Consider the following 12,319-nt stretch of genomic DNA (forward strand, 5'->3'; position numbering starts at 1 on the left):
ATCTGGTGCCTTTGATTCCTTCTCCCTGCTAGTGCCCTCCCTCCTTAGAAATTTTGTGTGCAAAGCCCTTGTATTTATTCTGTATATACTTGTACTTGCCTCCTACATTAGAATGTAAACTCCTTGAGAAGAGGAAAGGTTTCCTTCTTTCTCTCTGAATGCCTAGCTCCCAGCTCAGTACTTAAATGCTATTTGATTAATTGAGTGATGTCAATTCTAAATGCACACAGAGTAATTTGGCAGGATGTTGGGGAGAAGAATAACAATTAAAAGTATGAAAAGAGGCTGAAGATAAAAGAAAATGTGATTCTGGAACTGAGCTTTGATGGAAGCTGGTATTCCAAGAGATGGAGATAAGGACAGTAGATTCAAAACCTGGGATTTGAGCAACCTGGGCGAAGACATTGAGGAGAGAGGCAGGATACTTTCCAGAGGAAGCAGAAAGTAAGTATACCATTAGGATGGAGGAACAAAGTAAAATTACCTTCATGAGATGCATTGGAGTCATATGAAAGGATGTTAATGTCAAGAGTTGGTCTATCATCCTAAAGACCATAGCAAGTCATCAAGTCTTCTTGGTGGTATAGAAACTGAATAGTGATTCAATGAATGTATTCAGCAGCTCCGTGCTGAAGACCTCCACACAGTGTGCAGTCATTGTTACATTCATTTTGGGGTCCTTCCCCCTCATGTGTAACTTGTGCCTTCTAATCCACTGTGTTGTATAAAACTGCTAACCACTGTGGCTGTATAAACTATGATTAAATAGACTCTGAGTGAGGGCCTGAGGAGTACTCCTGTAGGGCAAGTATATGAACTTTGTTATATCATCATCATTCTCTTTCTCTTGCTTGACCTCATGGACATCATTGCTAGGATTAACACTGCACTCTAAGATTCGAAAGACACTTTACAAATATTTTCGCTTTACAACAACTCTGGGATATACATGCTATAATCATTCTCATTTTACAGATGAGGAAACTGAGGCTAAAAGATTTGCTCAGGGTCAAATAGGGAAAAGGAAGGGAATTATCATTTATACGTTGTTTACTGTGTGCCATGCATTGTGCTGAGTATTTTATATATATCATCTCATTTGATCCTCACAAAAACCTTGTAAGGTATGCATTATCATTGTTCTCATTTTACGGATGAGGAAACTCAGTCAAACAGAGGTAAGTGATTTGCCCAAGGTTACACCAAATGATTAAGGCAAGACATCTACTCTAAGTACAAGTTGTTTCTTTCTAGATTCTTAGCTGTGTTGATTGCTAGACAATAATCACAGGTGTTTATGTAGTGCTTCAAGATTTACAAAATGCTTTACGTAGGATTCCCCAATTTGATTCTCACAGCACGGTGAGGTAAGTACTCCAAACATTATTATCCTCATCTTGCTGATTAGGAAATTTACACTCATGAAGATGAAATGATTCGCCCATGGCCGCTCCACTAGTCAATGTCAGGGGCAAAATTAAAATTCTGGTCTCTCCCGATATCAGTTCTAACACTCATTCTGTTCCATCATACTGTTTTTCTGTATGACCAAGACTTTACCTATGTAAAAGTATCAGTACTTCCTTCCAAAACAAGATTGTCTAAGGAAGTAAATGAGTCCTAATGTCTCATCTTCATGGATGTGAAAAGCATATGACAAGATGTCTAGAAATGACGGTTTCCACCTTGACCTTCAATTAATGAGGAGGCTGGCATAGTATAGCGGCAAGAAGGGAAAACAGGGAGTCTGTAGATCTGAGTTCTAGTCCCACATCTGTCACTAATTACATGACCTTGAGCAAGTCACATCATTTCTAAGGGTCTCCAATTCCTGATCCATAAATGAAGAGACTGAACATGCTAATTCCCAAGGTCTCTTCATCTCTAGAGTTCTGAGGCTCTACAGTCTGAAAGCTCCTTAAGAAGAGGAACTGTTTTGTTTAGGAAGCTAGGGGGTAAAATGGATGGAGTGTCTGACCTAGTGTCAGGAAGACCTGAGTTCAAATCTTACCTTAGATACTTATTAACTGCATGTCCCTGGGAAAATCTCTTAACTCCTTTGAGCCTCAGTTTCCTCATCTCTAAAATAGGAGATCATACCACCCATCTCACAGAGTGGTGAGGATCAAATAAGGAAATACTTGCAAAGCATTGTACAAAGCTTAAAGTCCTATATAAATACTAAGGAAAAATGATTATCTTTATCTTTGTATCCTCTGTGGCCCAAACAGTGCCTGGCATGCAGTAGGTCTTTAATAAATGTCCATTGTCACTTTAGAAAGCCTGCATGCCAATGACTCTGCTTGTACAAGCTTCCTAATACATAAAACTAGGATAGTAACAAGTGCTTCTTACCTACATGACTGGGCACCTGCCAAAATGAATGTAATAATGACTGCACACTGCGTGGAGGTCTTCAGCACGGAGCTGCTGAATGCATTCATTGAATCGCTATTCCGTTTCTATACCACATTTTGCATAGCAAATGCCTCCTCTATTTAGAAAGTTAATATCTATAATTATGAGCACTTATGAATTTTATACACAGGTGTTAACATTAAAAAAATCAGTAGCATGAATGTATAGTCATTTAAAATGTGCTTTCCTTTGTTACAAGAATATGGTGTTACTGACCCACTGTCAAAGGGAGGAATGCTTAATGCTTTTTTTTTTTTTTTTTGGCAATTGGGGAGGGTTTTTCAATAATCCTGTGATCTATGCCACCTTGTACCCCCCTCCTCCCTGTGATTCACAACACACATTTACAAGATGCCTGGCCAATGGCCAGATTTCATTCTGTTGGTCACAGAATAGAGCAAAGCTGACCATCCATATGGACATCGACCTTATCACAATCGATCACTAGGAATGTGTCAGCAACCTAGGAGTTTTTCATGTTGGTGCTAATAGGACCCATGCTGTAATTAAAGGATTAAGGGGGTTGAATGCAATTTCTGATTGATTGCTAGTGCTGGAAATGTGAATTCATTTTCTCCTTTTCACTCAGTGAATGTACTCTTGGCAAAGGGTGGTGTGATTGACAGGCTTGCCTACCTCTCAGGTCTGTGGTGAGAATCATAGGATTTAGAGCTAGAAGGGAACCTTAGAAAGTGCTTTGAAAACCTCAAACACTGTATAAGGCAAACCATTATTTTCATCATCATTATGGCGTGAATCGAGCCTTCTAAGTCACTCGAGGAGGCAGCAGGAGTAGTCTAACAGCCTGGGAGAAGGCATGGAGGATGGTCGCATCCCCAGGTCCACTAGGGCCTGGAAGGGTGAGTCGCCTGACCTGCTCCCCTGCACTCCCCTCTCATACAGTGGTTTGCAAGACCAAAGAGAAAGTGCCAGAGGAAGTAATTACATGGGATGCTTCAGTCAGAGGCCCATACATTTATTAGCTTGAGTTAGAAATGTGACAGGTGGTTGGTTGTCAGACCCTGACACTGCTCTGAGGGTAGGGCTGTCGGGAAGCATGAACAGGAAGGAGGCCAAGTGAAGTTAAGAGAAAAAAGAATTAAAAAAAGAAACTCCATATCTCTCCTTCTGGGATATATCACTGGCAGTGTATCAGCAAGCATGAGGCCATCTTTAACTGGTGGGTGCAGCTTGCAGAATCACAGAACTGATTTGGGATAGAAATCAGATAGAAACTTGTCTGACTTTTACCTAACTGAAGTTTGCCTCTAAAATCCTTGATAAGGAAATATTCATTCATTTTCCTGTTGAACACCTCTAGTGACGGGGAGCTCACTGCCTCTAGAAGCAGTACTTTCTACTTTTCAACAATTGCATTAAGAAACTTTTACTTAAATTGCTTTTAAATTACTAAATGAAATTTAATTACTAAACTAAATTTACATCAATTGAGACAAAAATTGGTAATGTCCACCCATTTTTTTCTAGTTCTGCCTTCTGGCTTCAGGAATAGGGGCAGCTAGGTGGTGTCGTGGACAGAGCAGTGGCTCTGGAGTTAGGGGGACCTGAGTCCAAATGTGATCTTAGAAACTTAATGGCTGTGTGACACTGGAAAAGTCACTTAACCCTGATTACCTCCAAAAGAAAGAAAAACAAATGAGTTTGAAACAGTGGAAAGAACAAGTCTAATCCCTTTCTCTGTGAATGCCTTTTATCCAAAGATAAGTTTAAAGCCATCCCTTCATCAGACTAGATGTTTTCTGCTCCTTCACTTGATCTTTATATTCATTGCATGATTCAACCAGTTATTAAACAGTGGATAGAGTGGACCAGGAATCAGAAAGACCTGAATTCAAATCTGCCCTCAAGCACTTTCACTAGTTGTATGTCCCAGGACAAGCCACTTAACTTTTATCTGACTCAGTTTCCTTATCTATGAAATGGTGATTAAAAACTGCATCAGCTTCTCAGGGTTATTGTGAGGATCAAATGAGATATTTGTAAATTGTTATACACATGCTAGCTATTATTATAATAAACACTTATCACGTACCAGGCATGATGCCAAAAGTTAGGGATAGAAAGAAAGGCAAAAACTGTCTCTACCTTCATGATATTCATATTCTAGTGGGGAAGATAACATACAAACAACTACTTATCTACAAGTTATATACTGCCTCTTGCCACTGGACTTTGATGGTTCTAGAGGAGAAAGTGACACTGATGATTTTATGCAGTTCAGTCCCATTTAAATCCAATTCATACGGAATTTAAGATATCACCCTTGTGATGTCATAGGTTGTCTTTGAGAACAAAGGATTAACAACAACATTATATACATATATATGTATATATGTATGCATGTGTATTTGTGTGTACAGAGAGAGATGCACATACATATGTATATATACATGTACATATCCATATGCACACATGCATATACATATACAAACATATTAGGTACACACAGAGTAAATTGGAAGTAATCTTAAAGAGAAGGCACTAGCAGTAGGAAAGAGAAGAGGCAGGGAGCAACAGACAAAAACCTCTTGTAGAAGGTGGGATTTGATTTGAATCTGAAGAGAAGTTATCTTGAGAACCATTTTACTCTTCTCCTTAGAATGATCTCTAGTCTACCAATGTCCTTCCTAAAATGTAGTGCCCAAGTCATTTCCCTGTTGATAAACAGTTAAAGGATATGAACAGGTAGTTTTCAGAGGAAGAAACTGAAGCTATCTATAATCATATGAAAAAATGCTATAAATCGCTATTGATTAGAGAGATGCAAATCAAAATAACTCTGAGGTATCACATCACACCTATCAGATTGGCTAACATGACAAAACAGGAAGATAATGAATGTTGGAGAAGATGTGGGAGAGTTGGAACACTAATTCATTGTTGGTGGAGCTATGAGCTGATCCAGCCTTCTGGAGAGCAATTTGGAACTATGCCCAAAGGGCTAGAAAAATGGGCATACCCTTTGATCCAGCAATATTGCTTCTAGGACTATATCCCAAAGAGATGATAAAAATGGGAAAGGGTCCCACATGTACAAAAATTTTTATAGCAGCACTCTTTGCAGTGGCCAAGAACTGGAAATTGAGGGGAATGCCCATCAATTGGGGAATAGCTGAACAAGTCGTGGTATATGAATGTAATGGTATACTACTGTGCTATAAGAAATGATGAAGACTTCAGACAGGCCAGGAAGGATTTATATGAACTGATGCTGAGTGAAAGGAGAAGAACCAAGAGAACTTTGTACACAGCAACACAGTATGTAAGGAATTTTTCTAGTAGCAGCAATGCAAGGACCTAAAAAATTCCCAATGGACTCGAGGCAAAATTTCTTCTGCATCCAGAGAAAGAACTATGGAATTGGACAGCAGAATAAAGCAGACTATTTTCTCTTGTGTTTTGTTTTGTTTTCAAGATTTCTCCCATTCATTTTAATTCTTCTTTGCAACATGACTAAGGTGAAAATGTATTTAATAAGAATGTGTGTGTAGAACCTATGTAAGATTGCACACTGTCTCAGGGAGGGAGGGGGGAATGTAGGGAAGAAAGAGAGGGGAGAGAGGTGAAGAAAATCTAAGATGTATGAGTGATTATAGAAAACTGAAAACAAATTAATTAATTAAAAAAAAGAAAAAAGAAAAAAATGTAACACCCAGAATGGAACATAATACTTCAGATGTGATCAGACTGAACTCGAGAATGGCAGAACCTACACTACTCTTATTTTGGACATTTTGTATCTCTTTGTGCAGCCCATGATCACATCTTGGTTGTTTTATGTTGTGTGGCTTTTTTGGGGGTTTTTTTGGCCATCAAGTTACACTGCTGACATATATTAAGCTTAGGAGCCACTTTAAAGTTCCTAATCCTGCATCACAGGATCATAGATTTAGGAGAGCAGACATTAAAAACTATGTAGTCCAACTCCATTTTACAGATGAGGAAACTGAGACTCAGAGAAGTTAAGAAACTTACATAAGGTGATAGTCAGTGCTCAAATACAGATTTATTGATATCGAAGCCTGTGTTACTTACATGTCACCATGTTGTGGATTTCACCCCAATAGGAGCTGTCCCAGCTTAGCAGTGACATCTTATCCTGTGGCACTTGTCCAAGTATTCTCACAAGCCTTCCAGAGATGTTAGGAATGATTTCTCTTTCCCTACTATCTCCCTAATTCATTATCAACAGACTAACAAATCCAATCACTGTTTGGAATCTGGATTCTGACCTCATTACTCACATGAAATGACTCTCTTTGAAGTTACCAATGAGTTCTTTGTGGATAATTCTGACGGCCTTATCTCAACAATGACCTTATTTTCAACAATCTTCACTTCTCTCTATAGCATTGAACAATATTGGTCATCTTCTCAGGCACTCACCTCTGAATTTTCATGACAATGACCTTTTGGTTCTCCTAAGTATGTAGCTACCCTTCAATCTCCTTTAGTAAATCATTATTCATATCCTACCCCCTATCGGTGGGGATACCCTACAGTACCCCAGAGTACACTTACATCCTAAAGTAAGTCTTTGTCTCTTTCTACAAACTCTTTTGGTCACTTCATCATCCTCCACGAGTTCATTTAGCTCTACATACATGACTCCCACATGCTTACATCTAGCCCTGGTCTCTCTCTTGAACTCCAGTCTCCACATCACCAACTATCTCAGACATTTATACCTGGGTATCCTATGGCCATGTCAAACTCAACATGTCTAAAATAAAACTCACTATCATTCCTTTCTAGTCATCCAAGTTGGCAGCACGTCAAACCCAACTCTTCACTCTCACTACTCCAGATATTTCAATTGCCAAATCTTGTAAATTAATCACAACATCTTCACATCTGTCTCTTTCTCTCTACTCACATGGAAACCAGTGTAGTTCAGACTTTCTTTACCTCTTGCCTGGTCTCCTTTAGTACCTTCCTAATTACTGTTCTCCTTACTTCAAATTTCTCCCTTCTCTAATCCATCATCCACACAGCTGTCAAAGTGATTCTCCTAAAGTCTAGTTCTGAGCATGTCACTACTCTCTGGCTTAAAAAACTTCGGTGGTTCCCTTTGGTCACTTTGATCAAATGCAGACTCCTCCATTTGGCATTTAAAAAGCATCACAACATGGATCCAGCTTAACTTTCCAGTCTTATTTCACTTCACAACCCTCCATACAGTCCATGCTCTAGCTATGCTGTCTTTCTTGTGATTTCTCCATATGACAGTGTATCTCTTGCCTAATATAATTGACATACTCCCTGATTTCCTTTAGAGCTGCTCTGAAATTCTACCTCCTACATAAGATTTTTCCTAATATCTCTAGCTGCTAATATTCCCTCACTTTGAAAGGTGTGTGTGTGTGTGTGTGTATGTGTGTGTGTGCGTGCGTGTGTGCATATGTGTGTGTATGGCTTTGTGCAACTTGAGAAAATAACATATAAGGCTTGGAACATGGGGCAGAAGATAAGAATAGAACTCAGTAAGTCTAATAGTCATTCAATTTCGTTTCTACCTCCTTTCCCTATTTACTTTGGAGATTCAGGTAAATCAAGCAATAAGTATATAGTAAGCGTTTTCTAAGGACTGTGCTAGGTTTTAGGGATATAGACACAAAAATGAAATCATCTCTGGTCTTAAGGAAGGTATATTATGTTGAAGGGATAACATACACACAGGAATATAGCATGCATATATAAATGCGTCTGCAGATATATATGTAGATATAAACATATATACATACATATATGAGTTCATGGGTATTTCACATGTATACGTATATTATATTCATATGTGAATGTACTTATATACACATACATATGCATGACTTTGTGTGTGTGTGTGTGTGTGTGTGTGTGTGTGTGTGTGTGTATGCTCTTCAGTTTGGCTATAGACAATAGGAAGTCTTAGAAGAGATGATGTTAGTGAACTTTATCTCCCAGTTTCCCAGTTCAATCCTACAAATATGAAATATTCTTTGAATGGCTACCATGTTCAAGTCATTGACATTGGAGCCAGAGATACAAAGATAATAACAAAATAGTTCCGTCCCTCATGGAGCTTACCTTCTATTGAGAGGATAAAAACATGCACAAGTATAAGTGGATGCAAGGTATACACAAAATAATTTCAACATGGAGAGAGAGCTAACAACTGAGAGGTTCAATAGCACCCTGGCACACACAGGAAGGTCTGCTGCACAAGTTCTTAGATCTGCTTTTCCAAAAGGAAAGCAACTTTTGGGGGGGAGGGTCAACAATCTTCTTTAATTACATTCACCAACAGAGAAAATGCAAGTAGAGAAAGACAAACAGCCAGGGCTTCCAACTGTCTGACCATAATAGACACACACATACACACACACACAAGGCTACCAGAGAGAGAAGTACCAACATCTGAGTTTTCAAAGGGAGGGGCACTGGTTCTTTAAGAGCTACCCAGAGTCTCATCTGGCACAGAAACTTCTTCCAAAGAGTAAGCCCTTTAATTTTCTGTTTGCAGATGATTGTGCACTCAATACATCCTCTGAAACTGAGATGCAACAAAGTGTGGATCAATTCTCTGCTGCCTGTGCTAATTTTGGCCTAATAATTAACTCCAAGAAAACACAAGTGCTCCATCAGCTACTGCCATACCATCCACATGTGGAACTATCAGTTACAACAAATGGAGACGTTTTGAATGGTGTGGATAAGTTCACTTACCTTGGTAGTGTACATTCTAGGGATATACACATTGATAATGAGATTGAGGCAAGCATTGCAAGAGCTAGCTCAGTATTTGGGAGGCTCCAAAGAAAAGTTTGGGAGAGAAAAGGCATTAGAATGACTACCAAACTGAAGGTCTACAGAGCTGTTGTGTTGACCCCATTGTTACATGCTTGTGGATCATGGACAGTCCACCAGCACAAGGCCAGGAAATTGAATAGCTTTCATCTGAACTGTCTTAGAAAGATTTTTTGCTCAAGCTGAACTGCCAAGTATTCAAACTATGCTTCAGAGAGCACAACTCTAATGGGCTGGCAACATTGTTTGAATGTAAAATGTATGCCTGCTAAAAAGATTATTTTATGGAGAACTCACATAGGGCAGAGGATCACATGGTGGTCAGAAGAAGTGATACAGGGAGTGGAGCCAAGATGTCAGAGTAGAAAGACACATCTACTCTAGCTCTCCCTCCATAGCCCATAAAATATCTGTAAAAAATGACCCTAAACAAATTCTAGAGCAGCAGAAGCCACAAAACGACAGAGTGAAAGAGATTTCCAAGCTCAAGACAGCCTGGAAGGCCAACAGGAAAGATGTATTGCACCAGTCATGAATGCAATGCAGCCTTGACTCAGCAGGGACAGTACTGGAGCAGGCCTCAGGGCAAGGAATCCCTGGCAGCAGTTGCAGCTCCCACATTACTCAACTCACAAATGCCAAAGGCAGCTTCAAAGGGCAGTGAGAAAGAGCTTTCATGTGGGTAAGAAGGGAACTTGGTTTTACCCCAGTGGCCCCGGGTGGCAGGGGCAGCAGAACAGCATCTATTTTAGGAGACCTCTGACCCTAGGGGAATCAGGCAGCTGATCTGGATCTCAGCCCTGAGTGGCAGTCCAGGGGTGAGTAGGATCACTGGTGTGATGGAACTGATGGACGCAGTTATGGAGAGGGAATTTTACTCTCAGATCTGGAGCAGAAAAGCTTGTGGTTGCTCCCAGATCAGAGTACAGGTCAGGAGAGGAGTAAACTCTTCTCCCTTGATTGTGCCACCTTGGAGAAACTGAGAACTAAGAGGTCCCTAGAGTATACCCTCTACCTGACAAAGGACTCAAAAGTCAAGTAACTGGCTGTGAAATTGCCCCCAAAAGGGAAAAAATAAAACTATAGAAGGTTACTTTCTTGGTGAACAGGTATTTTCTTCCATCTGAAAGGGATGAGGAAGATCAATGCATACCATCAGAGGAAGACATAAAATTCAAGGCTTCTGCATCCAAAACCTCCAAAATAAATATGCAAAGGTCTCAGGCCATGGAAGAGCTCAAAAAGGATTTTGAAAATCAAGTAAAAGAGGTGGAGGAAAAACTGGGAAGAGAAATGAGAGCGATGCAAGAAAATTATGAAAAGTGAATCAACTGTTTGCTAAAGAATACCCCCAAAAAATGCTGAAGAAAATAACACCTTTAAAAATAGACTAGTCCAACTGACAAAAGAGGTCCAAAAAGTCAATGATGAGAAGAATGCTTTAAAAAGAATTAGGCAAATGGAAAAGGAGGTTCAAAAGCTCACTGAAGAAATTAGTTCTTTATAAATTAGAATGAGCAGATGGAAGCTAATGACTTTATGAGAAACCAAGAAATTACAAAACAAAACCAAAAGAATGAAGAAAATTGAAGATAATGTGAAATATCTCACTGAAGAAACAACTGACCTGGAAAAAAGATCCAAGAGAGACAATTCAAAAACTATGGGACTACCTGAAAGCCATGATCAACAAAAGAGCCTAGGCATCATCTTTCAGGAAATTATCAAGGAAAATTGCCCTGATATTCTAGAACTGGAGGGTAAAATAAATATTGAATCCACTGATCACCTCCTGAAAAAGATCCCAAAAGAAAAACTCCTAGGAACATTGATCAAAGAGAAAATATTGCAAGCAGTTAGAAAGAAACAATTCTAGTACTGTGGAAATACCATCAGAATAACAAAATATCTAGCAGCTTTTACATTAAGGGATCAAAACCAAGAACCATGTACCCAGCAAAACTGAGCATAATACTTCAGGGGAAAAATGGTCATTCAGTGAAATAGAGTACTTTCAAGCATTTCTAATGAAAAGACCAGAGCTGAATAGAAAATTTGACTTTCAAGCACAAGAATCAAGAGAAGTATGAAAAGGTAAACAGACAGAGAGAAATCATAAGGGACTTACTAAAGTTGAACTGTTTACATTCCTACATGAAAAGATAATATTTGTAACTCTTGAGACTTTTCTTATTATTTGGGTAGTTGGAGGGAATATACACATATAGACAGAAGGCACAGGGTGAATTGAATAGGAAGGGATGATATCTAAAAAAATAAAATTAAGAGTTGAGAGAGGAATATATTGGGAGGAGAAAGGGAAAAATTCAATGGGGCAAGTTATCTCAAATAAAAGAGGCAAGAAAAACTTTTTTCCATGGAGGGGAAAAAAGGGGAGGTTAGAGGGAAAAAGTGAAGCTTACTCTCATCACATTTGGCTCAAGGAGGGAATAACTTGCACACTCAATTTGGTATGAAAAGTCTATCTTATGCTACAGGAAAGTAGGGGAGAAGGAGATAAGTGGGGTATGGGGGAATGATAGAAGGGAGGGCAAATGCTAGGAGGGAGTAATTAGAAGTAAACACTTTTGGGGAGGGACAAGGTCAAAAGAGAGAATAGAATAAATGGGGGGCAGGATAAGATGGAAGGAAATATAGTTAGTCTACCACAACACGACTATTATGAAAGTCTTTTGTATAACTCCACATGTATAGTTTGTATTGAATGGCTTACCTTCTCAGTGAGGGTGGGTGGGGAGAAAAGAAGGAAGAGACATTGGAATTCAATGTTTTAGGGAGGAATGTTGAGAATTGTTTTTGCATGCAATTGGAAAATAAGAAATACCGGTAATGAGGTATAGAAATCTATCTTGCCCTATCAAGAAAAGAGAGAAGATGAGGGTAAGGGAAGGGAGGAGTGGGATAGAAGAGAGGGCAGATTGGGGGAAGGGGTAATCATAATGCACAGTGTCTTGGGGTGGGGGAAGGGAGAGTTGGGGAGAAAATTTGAAACTCAAAATCTTGTGGAAACGAATGTTGAAAATTAAAAATAACTAAATTTTTAAAAAAAGAAGAGATACAAGGACACTCTCAA

The sequence above is a fragment of the Notamacropus eugenii genome, chromosome 1 (assembly GCF_028372415.1).
Source record: "Notamacropus eugenii isolate mMacEug1 chromosome 1, mMacEug1.pri_v2, whole genome shotgun sequence".
Lineage (NCBI taxonomy): Eukaryota > Metazoa > Chordata > Mammalia > Diprotodontia > Macropodidae > Notamacropus > Notamacropus eugenii.